Genomic DNA, 18,239 nt, shown 5'->3' with positions numbered 1-18,239 from the left:
ATCACACACCCCCACCTTTTGTGAATGAGAGACATGGTGACTTCCAAGTCTTCACCCTTCTCCAACTCCAGTGGTAGCGCCATGTGCACCTGCTGTCTGGGAAGAGTCAGCTACAGGTGGCAGAGTGCTTCCATTCACTGTGTTTGGGGAAGGAGCTCAGGCAAGGGGTGCTGGAGGTGGAATCCCTTGCAAGCAATCTGCCACAATTAGAGCAATAGTATTCATATTATCCTAAGAAAAATGCTTAAATGTGGCAGTTTTCCAAGATAGATTCCTTTTCAGAAACCAGAGTGATCTGAGTAGAGTCCTTTTCCAAATTTTAGAAACTCCTCAAGGTTCAGGTAGCTTTTGTCAAAGTCCTTATCCAGACTAAACGAAATCTCAGTTCCTATCCTAAAGTTCCTCAAGGCTTTTTTTTTTTTCTGGATCCCACTGAGTTTTCTGTTACAAAACTCATCACTACCTGACAGCTCTTGTTGTCACCCTCATCAAATATGGAAAGGCCACTATTGAAGCTCTTATAAGGAGTTCCAATCTTTAAAAAAAAAAAAGGCAAAAAATATATAAATAAAAGGTGTAAAGATCAAAAAGAAAGTAAAACTATCTTAATAAGGAGACAATATGATTGTTTACATAGAGAAAGCTAAGGAATAAACACACACACACACACATGAACAAAGTCATAAATAGAGCTAGATTGCAGGGTATGAGGTCAATCAGCAAAACTAAATTGTGCTTCTATATTATAGCAGCAAACAAATGGAAAATGTAATTTAAAAATAATTCTAGAATAAAAACGAAAATACAACTTTTCAAAATTTGTGTGATCCAGCGAAAGCAGTGCTTAGAGGGAAATTTAAAGTATTCAATGCATATATTGGAAGAAAAGAAAGATCTAAAACCTTCTAAGTATCTACTTAGGTTTTAGAAAACTAGAAAAAGAAGAGCAAATTAACTCCAAAGTACACAAAAGAAAGAATAAAAATTAGTGCAGAATCAATGAAATCAAATATAGGAAATCAATAGAGAAAATCAACAAAACCAAACGAATCTTTTAAATGATCAAGAAAATTGATAAGCTTATAGTCAGGCTAAGAGAAATGAACAGAAGACACAAATTATTAATATCAGAAATCAAAGTGAGGACATAACTACAGATCACATAAACATCAAAAGGATAACAAAGGAATACTATGAAGAATTCTGTGCCCACAAATTTGATAACCTAGAGGAAATCAACCAATTTCTTGAAAGACACAGTCTGCCAAAACTCACACAAGAAGAAACAGATTATCTGAATAGCCTCGTATCTATTAAGGAAATTGAATCAATAGTTAATAACCTTCCAAAACAGAAAGCACCAGGCCTAGATGGATTCCTTGGTGAGTTCTACCAAACACTTAAGGAAGAAATTCTGACAATTCTCTACAATCTTTTTCAAAGGATAGAAGCACAGGGAATACTTTCTAATTTATACTATGAGACCAGAATTACCTCAGTACCAAAATCAGAAAAAGATACTACAAGAAAACTATAGACCAATACATAGATGCTAAATAAACATAGAGGTAGAAATCCTCAACTAAATGTTAGCAAATAGAATTTAACAATTTATGTAAAGTACTATATACCACAACCAAGTAGGAGTTATCCCAGATATGCAACGCTGGTCCAACATCTGAAAATAAATTAATGTAATATAATACATCATATCAACAGGCTAATGAAGAAAAATCATATGATCACATCAATAGGTACAGAAAAAAATATTTGACAAAACCAAACACCCATCCGTGATTAAAAAAAAAAAAAAAAACTCTGCAAAGTAGGAATAGACAGGAACTTTCTCAACTGGATAAAGAGTACATACAAAAAACATACAGCTAACATCATACTTAATGATGAGAAACTAGCATCTTTCATTCTAGTTTCATTATGAAAGAAATGAAAGAATTTCTTTCATTCAAATCTGATCATTCTAAGATCAGAAACAAGGCAAAAATTTCCCCTCTCACCATTCTCTTTTAACATCGTACTGAAAGTTCTAGTAACGAATACAAAGGCGATAAGTATAGTTTGCTGCCATTGCCTTGATTCATAGCAAGCCATCAACAATTTAACCCATTGTTGCTTTTACACAATTAGTACAAATATCAATTTAGTGAAAAAAATAAATTTTATTTTAGTATTCTTATGAAAATAATTTGGCTTCACAACCCTCTGGAAGAATTTCAGAAACCCCCAAGGATCTGTGGACCATACTTTGAAAACCACTATGATGGGAAAATAGAGCAATAAAATAGAATAAAATTTAAGAAATATATTCACACAAATACATTTAATTGATTTTCATGGCACCAAGGCAATCAATGAAGGAAAACAGTTTTTTCAACAAATAAAACTGGAATAATCACATATACACATTGGGAAAAGTGACCCTTGACCCTACCTCAAGCCATATGTAAATAACTAATTTGAATTAGACCATGAATCTAAATATAAAAGCTGAAACTACAAAACTTCTAGGAGAAGCCTGTAATCCCAGCACTTTGGGGTGCCAAGGTGGGTGGATTGCTCCAGGCCAGGAATTTGAGACCAGCCTAGTCAACATGGCAAAATCCCATCTCTATTAAGTATAAAACAAATAACCAGGCATAGTGGCACACGCCTCTAATCCCAGCTACCTGGGCAGCTGAGGCACGAGAATTGCTTGTACCCAGGAGGCGGAGGTTGCAGTGAGCGGACAGCATGCCATTGTCCTCTAGCCTGAGAGAGAAAGATTTTTTAAAAGAATTAATGATAAAAGAATTATCCAACTAAAAACTTCTGCACAGCAAAGAAAGCAATCAACAGAGTGAAGAAGCAACCTACAGAATGAGAGAAAATAGTTGCAAACTATAGATATGATAAGGGGTTAATATCCAAAATACCTGAAACTCAGAAAAACTCAATAGAAGGTAAACAAATAACCTGATTTCAAAATAAGTAAAAGAGTTGAATAGATTTTTCTCAAGAAACAAAAAGACACACAAATGGCCAAGATACGTATATTTAAAAATGCTCAACATCACCAATCATGCAAATTAAAACCACAATGAAATATCACTCATATTTGTTAGAATGGCTATTAACAAAAAGACTAAAGATAACAAACATTGGAGAGTATGTGGCATATCTTCTCAGTATTGCACACTATTGGCAGGAATGTAAATTAGTACATGCATTATGGAAAACAGTATGTAGGTTCCTCAAAATGTTAAAAATAGAAATATCATATGATCCAGGAATTCCACTACTGGGTATATATCCAAAGGAAATGAAATCAACAGTATGTCAAAAAGAGAGCTGCCCTCTCCTCTGTATTGCAGTGTTATTCACAATAGCCAAGATGTGGAAACAACCTATGTTCATTGACAGATCAATAGATTTAAAAAACATGGTATACACACACAAAGAAATTCCATTCCGTCATTAAAAAGAAGGAAGTCCTGTCATTTGTGACAACGTGGATGGACCTGAAAGACGTCATTTTAAGTGAAATAAGCAGTCACAGAAAGAAAAATACCACATGATCTCAAATTTATGTGGAATCTAAAAAAGCTGATCTCATAGAAGTAGAGGAGAATGGTTACCAAAGGCTGAAGTGGTTCAGATCAGGGGCGGAGAGATGTGAGTCAAAACCACACAAAATTCCAACTAGACAGGATGAATAAGTTAGAAACCTATTGTGCAAAAACACTGACCATAGTCAACAACATATCATATTCTTTTCTTTTTCTCCTTTATTTTTGAGATGGAATCTCACTCTGTCGCCCAGGCTGGAGTGCAGTGGCGCCATCTCAGCTCACTGCAAGCTCCACCTCCTGGGTTCAGGCCATTCTCCTGCCTCAGCCTCCCGAGTAGCTGGGACTATAGGCGCCCGCCACCACGCCCGGCTAATTTTTTGTATTTTTCAGTAGAGACGGGGTTTCACCGTGTTAGTCAGGATGGTCTCAATCTCCTGACCTTGTGATCCGCATGCCTCGGCCTCCCAAAGTGCTGAGATTACAGGCATGAGCCACTGCGCCCGGCCTCTTTTCTTTTCTTTTCAGACAGAGTCTCACTCTGTTGCCCAGGCTGCAGTACAATGGCATGATCTTGGCTTATTGCAACCTCTACTTTCCAGGTTCAAGTGATTCTCCTTCCTAAGCCTCCCAAGTAGCTGGGATTACAGGTGCCTGCCACCACACCCAGCTAATTTTTGTAATTTAGTGGAGAGGGGGTTTCACCAGGTTGGCCAGACTGATGTCGAACTCCTAACTTCAGGTGATCCACCCACCTTAGCCTACCAAAGTGCTGGGATTACAGGTGTGAGCCGATAAACCCAGCAACATAGTGTATTCTTAAAAACTGCGGAGTGGATGTAAAGCATTCTCATTACTAAAACAATAACTATGTTAGGTACTGTCTATGTTAATTAGCTAGATTTGGGCATTCCACAATGTGTATATACTTCAGAACAATCTGTTGTACATAGTAAATACGTGCCATTTTATCCTTAAATTAAAACATTTAATTTATCCTTAAATTAAATAAAAACAAAATATAAAAAATTATTCAGTCTTTTCTATGAAAATGTATAGCCACAGCCTTCCTCCCCCTTAGACACCACTACACAAATTGACTGATATGGACCTAATTGGATAGCCTTAATGTGTCAGCAATTTTTACTAAATTGCCAGTAAGAGGAGGACATCACTTTTCTCCAATGTCATCACCTCATCACATGCTTGCTTGCCTGTCATAGTTGAGTCAGATCAAAAGCATCTACCCATTACATTTAAGGAAAAGTAATTGAAATTTCATTATTAAACTTTGCAGAGGAATCTCTACTTCTAGTTTCGAGCAGATTTCTTTCAGGAATAGATGAATTGCTTAGCCTGCTGCATGGTGATAGTGACGCATTTAAATAACTAATTTGAGAGGGGAGATAAGAGGTCACAACAGAGGAAGCTGTAAATAAAATTATCACCAGAAGTATCTTACCATGCACTAACAGCTACAGATACAAAACAATCACGTTTAGTTCCATCTCCTACACTGATGCCAGTGGCACCACCAACAAAGCACAGATGCACACCACATGAGCAGGTGCAAGGATGATTTCATGAGCAGTGTGGCGGCTGTTTGGAAACAGTAGTGGGCCCATTCCACACTGGAATTGTACATCTGTTATATATCCAGCATTTCATAGTAGAAAATCTTTGCATTCATTTAACCCCTTTGATAGAGCGTTCATTTAGCTGGGCTAAAGATTTCATGAATATTCATTAGTGTACCTTATTTACATAGTCACTAAGCTATTAAACACTGCAGCCAATTTTCCAAACCAGAACTCTCTATTAGCCATCACTCATGTGCAACCACAGTACTATGATGATTGATGTTCATAATGACCCTAAAGTATTACATGATTTTTAAATCCTTTCCATATTAAAGGAAGTAAATTCATCTCCAAATTAAATTTCAACTAAAAATTAAAATGGTAATGAGATACTATCTCTGGTCTATTAAATTGGCAAAGATTGAGAGAAATGATGAAAGTATGGGGACATGTGTCCCCTAAAGACTGCTTAAGAAAATGTAAACTAGTACAAACTTTTTGAAGAACAGTTTTTCAAAATATGTTGTCTTTTTTAAAATTTTTTTATTTCCATAGGTTTTTGGGGAACAGGTGGTGTTTGGTTACATGAGTCAATTCTTTAGTGGTGGTTTGTGAGATTTTGGTCCACCCATCACCTAAGCAGTATACACTGAACCCAATTTGTAGTCTTCTATCCCTCTCCCCCTGTCTCTTATACACATCTAGATGTGTATAAGAGACAGGCAGTATACACTGCACCCAATTTGTAGTCTTCTATCCCTCTCCCCTTCCTACCCTTTCCCCACTGAATCACCAAAGTCCATTCTTATGCCTTTGCATCCTCATAGCTTAGCTCCCACTTATGAGTGAGAACATACAATGTTTGGTTTTCCATTCCTGAGTTACTTTACTTAGATAATAGTCTCCAATCCCATCCAGGTTGCGATAATTGCCGTTAATTCATTCCTTTTTATGGATGAGTAGTATCCATTGTACATATACACCACAGTTTATCTACTCATTGATTGATGGGCATTTGGGTTGGCTCCACATTTTTGCAATTGTGCTACTATATACATGCTTGTGCATCTTTTTCATATAATGACTTATTTTCCTCTGGGTAAATACCCAGCAGTGGGATTACTGAATCAAATGGTAGTTCTACTTTTAGTTCTTTAAGGAATCTCCACACAGTTTTCCATAGTGGTTGTACTAGTTTATATTCCCAGCAGTGTAGAAGTGTTCCCTTCAAAATATGTTGTCGGCCAGGCACGGTGGCTCATGCCTGTAATCCCAGCACTTCGGGAAGCCAAGGCGGGCAGATCACCTGAGGTCAGGAGTTCGAGACCAGCCTGGCCAACATGGTGAAACCCTGTCTCTACTAAAGACACAAAAATTAGCTGGGTACAGTGGCACCTGCCTGTAATCCCAGCTACTCAGGAGGCTGAGGCAGGAGAATCGCTTGAACCCAGGAAGCAGAGGTTGCAGTGAGCCAAGATTGCTCCACTGCACTCCAGCCTGGGTGACAGAGTGAGACTCCATCCCAAAACAGAAAAAAAAAAAAGTTGTCTTACAAATAACAATAGTTAATATTTATTTGTATGGTAATTATAAATCATATAGTATTATCTGTTTTTGCATTTAGTAACTAGTCTTAAAAATTGCCGTATGTTATTATTAGCCTAGTTTTAAAGAGGAAGAAACTGGGTCTCAGAGAGGTTAATTAATTTTCCAAGGCCACACAGCTGGTAAATGGCAAAGCCAAGATTTGAACGTGGAAAATCTGTCCTCAAGAGTCTGCATTCTTGAGGGTCACATTATGTTGTATTATATTTCATCTCAAAAATGCAAAGACCTTCAAATGCCAATTCATCTTCCAGGAATTTGTTCAAAGGACATAATAAAAGATATTTACAAAAGTGTTATCTACAAGATGTTTATTATAGCATTAATTACAATAATAATAAATGTTCAAATGACCTAAATATTCCATTGTAAAAGATTACGACATATCCAGGTGGCAAAGTGCTATTAAGCCATTTACAAATGTTCATTTTACTGAAACAGAAAACGATTATGCATAGGAAAACCTTGTGTTGGCTTTTCACCACTTGCACTCCTCCACAATTCTTTGCCCTTCTCTGTGTTCTGAGAGGCTAACCCTGCACCTGGGCTCCCATCAAGACTGGCTTCCCACTAGCTTCTGCCAATAAGACGACCAAAAGGAGATTAAAATGAGAGGAGGCAGAGAGAGTTGGAGGTCAGGTTATTTCTTTCCAGTCTTGCCCTGTGGCTGTGGCAGTGGTTGCATCCCTTCTAGACTACAGTTCCTGGTGTGAAGCTCCTCCTCCAGTATTCCAGCTTTCACTGGGCTTCAATGACATTATTTTTTGCCAGATCCTCTTAGGCTAGGGAGCTAATAGGCTGCCATCTCAGTTTCCTTATGACCCCAGCCCCCCCTGCTGGTTCAGGCAGCCCTATCCACACTTCGACAAATCATCCCTCCATTGAGGTCTCCTCAACTGAACCATCTGATTGGAATTCTGTTGCTGACAGAGACCCCAACTGTGAGAGGGGGGAGTAGGGTGAGACATCTATTTTAGCTTTTAAAAAAGTATAAATTATATAAGAAAATGCTGCCAGTGTTTGCCTTTGGGTGTGAGATTATGAGTTATTTATTTTCATCTTTTTCTTAGGCTTTGGGGAAGAAAAGGACTTTATTCAAATCCTGATTTAAAAACTTCTTGAACACACTAATGTCATGTAGCCATTATAAAATAAAAATAATGTCTAGCTCTTCAAGTTATTATGAATATTAATTTACATAACCCATGTAAAGTCCTCAGTGTACAGTAGGTATTCATAAGGTGGTCTTTTTCACAACTTCCTAATAAATGATTATATGGATGGTGAAAATGCATGACATATGATAAAAGTACATATCCAAAAACGTTGAAATTACTCAAGGCCATGTAAATATATAGTTGGAAATTCTTTAATGAGAGGAAAAAATACTTCCACACAATTAATAATAATTTGAAATACTGTGGGTAGTTTTTTGAAATGCTCATACACTACCCATTATCATATAGAATGCAGGTGTAAAATGAAAGCAAGGGAACGCCATTCTTTGTTTGCATAGATAGCTAAGAGATAGTTCCATAGAGAAGCAAAGAGGATTTTCTTCCAAGTATTCCAAACACCATTTCCTAGAAATGAATGTGTTCTTGACAGGTATGAGTGGGTAAGACTGTCACAATGAGAGTAAAAACCACATTCTAATGCATTCAGAAGAGATATAGTCCCTCTTTTGAAAATAAATGAAATTTTAATTTCTCTTTGGAGCTACTCACAGCCAGATATGCAAGTGTTCATCTTCCTGGTCCTGTAGCCTGTGTATGATTCACAGTATTCTTTCCATCGCTTTCCCCACACACCCCCACCCCAATCAGTGCTGGGTGACGTCATTTAACCCAAAAAGACCAAGGGTATGCATGGTAACTTTTTCCATTGCTTTCACCAACAATGAGCAACTGAATAAAAAAATTTTTTTAATTCACAATAAAAACAAAATTTATGAGAAGTCCTCCAAGCTGAAGGTTTGAAAAGAGCCAACACCATTGAAATGTCTGAAACCAGGAGAGTTCACAAGTTCAATCATTATGTGAAACTGAAGGAAATGTGGCCAGATCTGCTGTCAGTTTAAAGAATATCACTGAAGCTTTGCAAAAATGATGTATGTTCCCATTCAAACATACCAGAAACTATTGAACTTAATTTCCTTTTTAAACATGTACTTTGCTGTCCTCAATTGCTGATGGGTGGGGAAATGCTTTAACCCACAGGGCATTTTTGGTTCACTAACAAATGTGTTCGCAAGCAGTAGACTTTTCCCACAAACATGCATTTATGTGTAAGATCTCAAGTAGACTGCCATTTCAAAGTTCTTACTTCTCTTTATTCATTCCCCTATTCGAGAATCCAGCCATCTTCCCATCCTATCTGTCTCCTTCTTCATCATGTGAGACGTTTGTGCTGCCCTCCTAAAATCTTCTATGATGATTATCTTGATCATCAAAATTGAGTCCCATTATTTCTCTAGTTGAATCTTTTTATGTGAGTGCTTTGATTTTTAAAGGCATTTTTAGTCTAACATTGTGTAAATGACTTGTTATACTGGCTTCAATTTACTCTGCAATACCAAGCAAAGTCAGCTCAGCAGCAGGACATGGGCTTAGCACCCAAGACCTTCATACTTCACTTAATTCACTGTCATGGGAATCTCTCATCCACAAAATAAAAGTCAGAAGTTGCTTCCAGGCTGATTCTAAATAAATCTACCAGGGAAAATCAACTTTTACTCTTCTGTCTGGCCATTGGTGAAGACTAAATTCTCCAAAACTCACAGGGTAAAATGGGGAGTCTATTTGCACTGTTTTCCTGCTGCTTTTCTTTTTTCCTTGTTTAAAACTAATGGGAAAAAGGTAGGTTAATGTAGAAAATTTCCAGGCATAATGAAATATATAGTATGAAATCCTATGCACATTTAAAGATACATACACAATGTCTCTGTGCATTATGACATCTTAATTATGAACTACTGTAGAAGATAGCATAGCTCAGCCTCTAGCAGTTCAATGGCTTATAAGTAACTAAATGTCAGTTGGATGGAACAATTCTTCTCTAATTATCTCTTAATGTGCATTGGAGATTATTAGAATAAAGAAGTTACAGGAGAGAATATGAATATAATTTGATGAATTCTAATTATTGCTGTCATGACTGATTGTTTTTCCTCCAGTTGTGCAAGCTGATTCACAGCTAGTTTCTGTTACTTCTAAACTGCATATTACTAACAGCACGTACTCCAGGAGGCCAGGCATATGTCAACCAACCATAAGTACAAGGAACTCTGGTCCTAGAAAAAAATAATAAAAGCCTTAGTTGCTTGTGCTCAAGGAGAGTTTCCTTTCTAAAAGTTGTAAGCTATAAAATATAAATTTAGCCTTCTTTAATTCCTAATGGAAAAGTAAATACTTAAACTCCAAGACACAGTGATAAAAGGATTACTTTGTCACCGTCAGTCCTCCCTCTCTGTAATGCTAGGTTGCATTGAGCCAAGAAGAAATACTGACTATTTGGTGCCAATTCACTTCTTCTCTCCTGCAATATTTGCTTAGACCATGCTCATGTTCTGTTACCATTACCTGTTCCCCTCAGCTGTTTAATCAGATTTTAAAGGGCTTGGGATAGTGCAATATCACAGATAGAAGGTGCTTACATATTTACTCAGTGAATGAATAAATGAACTGATTGCAAATTATTAAATGCAAGAAAATCAGGGTGGAAACTATTTAATACTTCACAGGAAAGTCCAAGGAAAATCCATATAAACATTGCTAGTCTCTCTTTAATATTCAATGTTCAATTATTAAAACACAGCTCACTCGCTCTTTTATCACTATGTTTTGTATGCTTTCTTAGATCCAATAAAGTTTAGGAATATCCAGCACACTCTAGTTATTTTGTTTTCTACTTGGTATCCCTAAATGTGTTGTGCAGCTTTATCCTAAGGGCCAAGTTGAAAATAGAAACAAAAAAATGACTCAAGGTTTTAGCTACCTTTAATATCCCTATTTTCACACACTCATGTATATTCATATTCCCTGGAAGCTGCCACCCACACAGGCTTCAGACTCTGACAGCGCTGCTAAGTGAGTAAGTGACTACATGAGACAGAAATTCTTATTCTGAAAGTGTTCATTGAAAAAGCTTTCTACTGTGCCATGTTTTATTAACGTTCTGCTTCTAACTTCAGATTGCACTAAAAATCATCTAAAACTCCTACCTTTTATTTTTATCACAGCCAAATATAGAGAAAGCTAGTTGCTACATATATAAGACAACCACAAAAAACAGGGACAAGCTTCAAAAAGCTAGTGGTGAATATGTGCACATATTCAAGCACTAATGATGCTCTCCTGCCATTGTGTCTTTCCTATTAGGGTGCTGCACAGACTGGGCTCTCATACCTGACTGCATTCTGTTATACTCCCTCAACTTGGACTATGTGACCAACTCAAATTTAGATATAAATATTTCCAAATTCCAAAGAGCAGCTCAGACCTGGTTTGAGCCAAAATTGGTCTAGCCTTAGAGAGTATTTTGCCAGATCTAAAAGATTATATAGAAGGTTGAGGGACAGGAGGTGCATACTTGTGTGCATTTGTGCAGAAAGTGCCTCAGGAAAATCGGTGTAGACAAAATGCCACTGGATTTTGCACAAGATTTGAAAACTATATCACAATCAACTTCCACTTGCAAATAACTTATCTAAAATGTTAGATTATTGAATTCATTTTGTTTACGCTCTGTTAGTATATATGTTTTACCCCCATTAATCAATATTCCTCATTCACTCTAAAATGTCCAAGAGTCCTTAGAGTGTCAGAACTGAGAAGCACTTCTGCTCCTTAAAGGACTGATAATAAAAATCTGCTGTATTTGTTCGCATACCTACCCTACTTTATCATAATTATGCAATTCAAATTTATAAATGATGCAATGTAAATATGAAAAAACATTGAAATATGAGTGTCTTGAAAAATATAAAGATGAGTTGATTTTAAAAATTAATAACAATTTCTATTGAGCTAAACGTAGGTAAAACAATAATAACTTTTAGGAGAAAAAAAAGTTAGAAAGATCCTGAATTCATATTACTCTAAAAATGTATGTAAGAGCTCACTGCACTTTTAAAAAAATAAAATTAGAAACTGCAGACTATGAATAATGACTTTTTCAAAAAATGTGAACTCCGATTAATACATGCATATTGATAGAAGCTTGACAATATAACAAAATATTGCTCAGTGAACCAGTGTGCAAGTGCACATTTGTGAATGTGTGTGTGATAAAATAAATTGTGGGAAGCATTTACTATCAATTTCGTATATGTAGCTTTTTTTTCAATGAGGTCATTTGGGCTTTGATAACAGGGCTCCACTATACATAAAAGACATTTTTGAATTATAAAACATCTATTGGCTTTAATAGCCACTCCCTTTTCACTCCTTTACAATAAAGATTCCAGACCTAAGACAAGATATCCTCTGCAATTCTAACCTGGACCAGTCAGATTCAGGACAGTGTTTTCACCTTTGCTTTAGTGAGTGGAGACAACATTAAGTTAGGTTTCTACACTTATCAGAACAACACTTCATTTTTTAGATTGCTTTCCTTCTAGAAGCCCAGGTGACTACAACAAATCTCAGGTCTCACTGACCATCAGAACAGTGCCTGTGTCTTTCTCTTACTCTCCCACCCTTCTTGCTCTTCCACTCATGCAGCCAGAATGCTAGTAAGGCCAGTGAGAAGGCCTAAGCACCTATTTCTTTGATTTCACTTTCCAATTCTCTTCTTTACATGAGGGTCAGAACTGGTTGAGCCCAAGCTACTCCAAAGACCTGGTCATCTTGCTTTCCTTGAAATCTTTATGCACTCTCTCTCACCGGCTAAGGCTACTCCTATCTTAGGGAAACCCCAGGCCAGCAATCTAGACCAGTCCCAGGTTCTAGGCATATGGTCAAATGCTTTTACTCACTCTGTCTTTGTTTTCTATGGTAGTTGCAAGTGTGTCTTCTTTTCTATTAGGATGATAAGTTTCTTTTTTTGAGACAGAGTCTTACTCTGTCACCCAGGCTGAAGTACAGTGGCACAGTCAAGGCGTACTGCAACCTTCATATTACGGGCTCAAGATATCCTCCTGCCTCAGCCTCCCGAGTAGCTGGGATTACAGGCATGCATCATCATGCCTGGCTAATTTTTGTATTTTTAGTAGAGACGGTGTTTTGCCATGTTGGCCAGGCTGGTCTCAAACTCCTAACCTCAAGTGATCTGCCTGCCTCGGCCTCCCAAAGTGCTGGGATTACAGGCGTGAGCCACCACACCCAGCCCAAGATGATAAGTTTCAAAATTTGTCATCATAAGAGTAAAGGAAAATAGGCAAAGGTCTATTGTCTGGCTTTGTAATACTGTTCTTTAGGCTTACCTGGTATAGAAAACAGAAACCTCCAGTCTTGCTTAATAGAGTCCTACAATGAAGATTAGATCCAACATTAAGCTGACAATAAAATTATTTGACCTTGCACTTTTGAGGCACAAATTTCCCTCGGAGAATTCATACAAAAGTGTAAGCTCAGGGCCGGGAGTGGTGGCTCGTGCCTGTAATCCCAGCACTTTGGGAGGCCGAGGCCGGTGGATCACCTGAGGTCAGGAGTTCAAGACCAGCCTGGCCAACATGGAGAAACCCCGTCTCTACTAAAAATACAAAATTAGCCAGGTGTGGTGGTGCATGCCTGTAATCCCAGCCACTTGGGAGGCTGAGGCAGGAGAATCCCTTGAACTTGGGGGGGCAGAGGTTGCGGTGAGCCGAGATTGCGCTATTGCACTCCAGCCTGGGCAACAAGAGTGAAACTCCATCTCAAAGAAAACAAAAAAGTGTAAACTCAGGAAAAGGAAGGATCTGCATGTTACTACGGCCAAACACAATCATAACATACTAATATTATTTCTTAAAACAATGTCAGTGATCATAACCAGTAGTAATACACAGATCATATTTTACAACTTTTACTTAAGTTAGCATTACCCTACCAGGGGTTTCTAAACTTACCATTGACACATTAAAAACAGCATGCTTAATCATTGAACAATAATGTGTTAGCATGCTAATATTCTAATCCTATTACTTCTTCTGAAAGTGTTAGCACCAGTATAAGGAAGCTAAAATGCAAGCTTTAGAAGAAGTTATTTTTTGTATTTCTTAATGCAACTGTATCTTTATTCACTTTCTATAGTAACAGCTACATGACTGCAATGCTAGCAAATTTTGAACATTACTACAGGGCTGTTTCATAACTTCTAGCACTTTGAAAAATTTTTATAAAATTCACCATTTCAAATATTAGACTAGAACTATTTCTCAAATTGCCTATGTAATATTTTGAGGAGTTCCTGTGTGCCAGATACTTTTCTAAGTGATATATATATATATATTATATATATATATATATCTCCATTTATTTAATCTAGAGCAAACAAATGACCATTTTAAATATGAATAAAATAAGGCAAAAGATTTCAGCAAGTTGTCCAAGATCTCCAACAGTAAGAGGTAGAGGTGAGAATCAAACCAGGTAATCTGGGTCCCAAAGAGTCTGCTCATACCACTGTAATAATCTAAAGCACAAAATTAACCTAAACAATGTTTTGTTCCCCAAGTGTATGTGCTAGGCAAGGAAATAATTATGCCATCAATAAAATTACAATTTAGTTGTGGAAAAATATAAGTCATAAATGATTGAAAATGAGGTTCAACTTGATTAATTGAAATGGCCTTGAGAAGAAATTTGCTTTGTTTGATTATTGTTGTTTACTCTTGGTCTTTTTTATAAAGTATTTGTAAAAATTTATAGGACCCTATATAAAAAACAAATTACTTACACAATAAGAGTTAGAGAACATACCAATCAGAATAAAAGCTCAAGAATAGTTAAGAACAACACAAATAATAGACTTAATACATTTATTATTAAATTTTATTAAAGTGAAACTCCTGGTGGCCCATAAAGAAAAATTATCATTTACATGGCTCCCATTACACAGATAAAGAAAAAATAACCTCAAAAAGAAAAAATAATCTCACAGAATCTAATGGCATTTGGGATGGTTTTTCTTTAACTTCAAAGAATCACAGAATCCTTAATAAAAGAAGTAGAGTTTGGTATGATTTCAGCAGACAAAAGAAGTATGGGCATGGTCATTCCGGGCAGTGGGGAAAGAAGTTCAATAGCATGAAAGTACAAAATACTTTTGCACATTTGAGAAATGGTAAATAGACTGACACGCAACTGGGGGAGTGTTTCCTAAACGATCTTCTGTGAAATGCTCATCCAATGACCAAAAGAAACAAAAGTTCCTATTATAAAAATAAGTTGAAGAAATGCCAGGTTAAGAAAACTAATAACTGGAGGTTTCTTTTTTTTTTTTTTTTTTTTTTTTTTGTGGCTGTGATAAAACAGCTTGTACGAAACTAATCTGCTCCAAAAGAAAAACAATACAAAAAAATATATAAAAAGCGCCTTGAAAGCATTGGAAAGCAGCCAAAGCAACCAAGACCTAAAGAGCCAAACTCTTACAGGGAAGGGAGTAAATAGAGAGGAGCCCTACCTTAGCCTACTGCTTTGTTCCTTTGGGACATTTGCCACTTCGCAGTTTAAAAGACAGACTCAAAACAGAGAGGAGTGGCTTAATACTTCTCACTGCATCTCTAAACTGAAGAAACAAAAATAGGGGTTCAGAGATACCAACACAGCCAGGACTTGAGGGGCCAAGTTACTGAAGAAAAGAGAACCATGCAGTAGTGACCTCAAAATTCTATGTGCAACTTCCATTTCAAATTACTTGCTGACTCTTTTTGTTATTTGTATTTTTTTAAAGACTAGTTCTCACTATGTTGCCCTGTCTGGCCTTTAACTCCTGGGCTCAAGGGCTGCTCCTGCCTCGGCCTCCTGAGAGCTGGGACTACAGGAGTGCACCACTGCATCTGGCTATTTGCTGAGTCCTTAACGGTATAGTGCAAGTTGCTGAATAAACAATCAGAAAGAAACTGCTAAAATGTTCAAAAGTAGAGATGTTGGCAGTCTAGGGAAAAATTAATTTGGGTTATGGGTTCTGTCTATAAAGAAAGGCACTGATAAAAACCTCAGGCTTTCTGATGATACCACTGAAAGACTAAACTCTTGGGTAAAGGTGAAGCTGAAATTGGGACCCAATTGCATCAAGGTGATTTTCCTGTGCCTCAACTGCCTTCTAGAAGAAAATTAAAATCTCTCTGAAAGAATAAAGCATAAGGCAGAGCTTCTAGAAATATTTATACAAATGTCCAGCATTCATTTAACAATTACCAAGAAGCCAGAAAACAGAATCATGAGAGTAAAAATTGGGGTGAGTGTGTGGACGATATAAAGGTAACCCAGATAGTGACATTATTAAGAAAAAACTTAAAATATCAATAATTAATATGCTCAAAAAAATAGAAACAAAGATATAGAGAATTTGACCAAAGAACTAGAGTTTAGTTTTTTAAAGATAAATTTTTAATTCTAGAAAATAGCCCAAACTAAGAATGGGATAAATGAATGTAACAGCAAATTAGACAAAGCAGAGAAAAAGAATTTGAACATAGATGAGTAGAAAATATCAAGATTAAAATATAGAAATAAAAGAGGATGAAAAATACAGAAAAAAATATAAGAAACATACAAAACCTATGTGAAAAGACCTAAAATTTATGCAGTTAGGGTCTCGGAAAAAGAAATGAGAGACTAGACCAAAAGCAATATCTAAAGAGGTCCTAAATAATAATTTTGTAAAGCTGATAAAAATCTTCAGGCTATGAATTCAAAACATATTATGAGATTCAGGCAGTTCAAATATAAAGAAAAGCATACCTAGGCACATCCAACAAAGAAAATTCTTAAAAGTGGCCAAAGGAAAAAGAAACAGTACTTTTAAAGAAATATTAATAGCACCAGGGCTGATGAATAAGTTTTCAGTAAAAATGATGAAGGTCAGAAGGCAACATAATAACATTTGTAAAGTGCTAAAAGAAAATCATCATCAAGCTCCTACTCTATATCCAGGAAAAAAAAATTCATTAAAATATATGGCAATTACATCACAAAAGAAGAAAGGTGATGGTAAATGAAATAACATGTGCTATAATTTCAGGATTATTTGGAAATGAAAAATATACTAAATTAAGGTCTCTAAAATATTAAGGATATATATTGTATATAGGGATTGAAATAGACAATATACTTTTAAATAATCCATGGGTCAATAAAAAAGCAATTTATATAAATAATACTTTCAACTAAATGATAATAAGACATATCAGAATTTGTGGGATACAGCTATTGAAAATGTATGGCCTTGTAAGATTGTTTAATTTAAAAAACAGCACAAGCTGTTACTATGAGGTATGAGAAAAGGAGACATCACTACAGAATCAACATAAAATGTAAAGAAATGTACATTACATGTACATTTACATGTTCTATGGTGTCTATTACCACTTACTTCAAATATGGAATTCTGTATTAAATAAAAGATACAGAAAGTACAGCCTGAGAAGTTTCATAAAGAAGTGCTTAGAAGGGGTAAACTGTTAGAAAAGGGGCCCTTGAGGGCTTGTCTTATGACTATATTTGCATAGTAATGCTTAGTTTTTATTTATGTGAATTTTTGTTTGGGATGGCCTAAACCTACACTTGCAGAGCAAGAATTGTGCTTTTACTTATAACATGTATTTATGTGAATGATGACAACTTGGAATGTGAAAAGTTTCCCTTCTGGCCACTCCCCTTTTCTCAACATTTAAATTAATTTGTTCATGAGAGAGTTTCAAGTAAAGGCAAAAATAGAACCAAATAAAACAATTTGTAATGTTGTAATAATAACACTTTTGTGAAATCAGCAGTTTTGCATGTTTTGTTATCTGCCACTGAAGTGTCAAAGATAATAGTCATATGTAAATGTTTTTATTCAAATGCCTTTTTAAAAAAATAAGCACAAAAAAGGCAGGTGAATACAACATGAATTAAGCATGACCCCCTGTTATTGAAGCTCATTTACATCTATGGTTTCTACATGAGGTGTTATCATGGGGTCTGTAGTGAAGTGAAAATAATAGCTCCCCAAATGTATTCACATCCTAATTCCAGGCACCTGAAAATGTCGTTTCATATGGCAAAATGGACTTTGCAGATGTGATTAAGATAAGGATCTTAAAGTGAGAAGATTATCCTGGATTACCTAGGTGGGCTTTAATGTGATCACAATGGTCCTCATAAGAGGTTCACAGAAGTGAGGGTCAAAGGGTGATGTGATGACACAACAGAAACCGGAGTGACGCATTTTGAAGATGGCAAAAAGAGGCCACAAACCGAGGAGTATAAGCAGCCATTAGAAGTGAAAAGGGCAAGAAAACAGATCCTCCCTTCAGAGCATCCAGAAGTAATCAGCCCTGCTGACACCTTGATGTTAGCCCAAT

Source organism: Mandrillus leucophaeus, unplaced genomic scaffold (genome assembly GCF_000951045.1).
Source record: "Mandrillus leucophaeus isolate KB7577 unplaced genomic scaffold, Mleu.le_1.0 Scaffold156, whole genome shotgun sequence".
NCBI lineage: Eukaryota > Metazoa > Chordata > Mammalia > Primates > Cercopithecidae > Mandrillus > Mandrillus leucophaeus.
Note: the sequence above shows the minus strand (reverse complement) of the source record.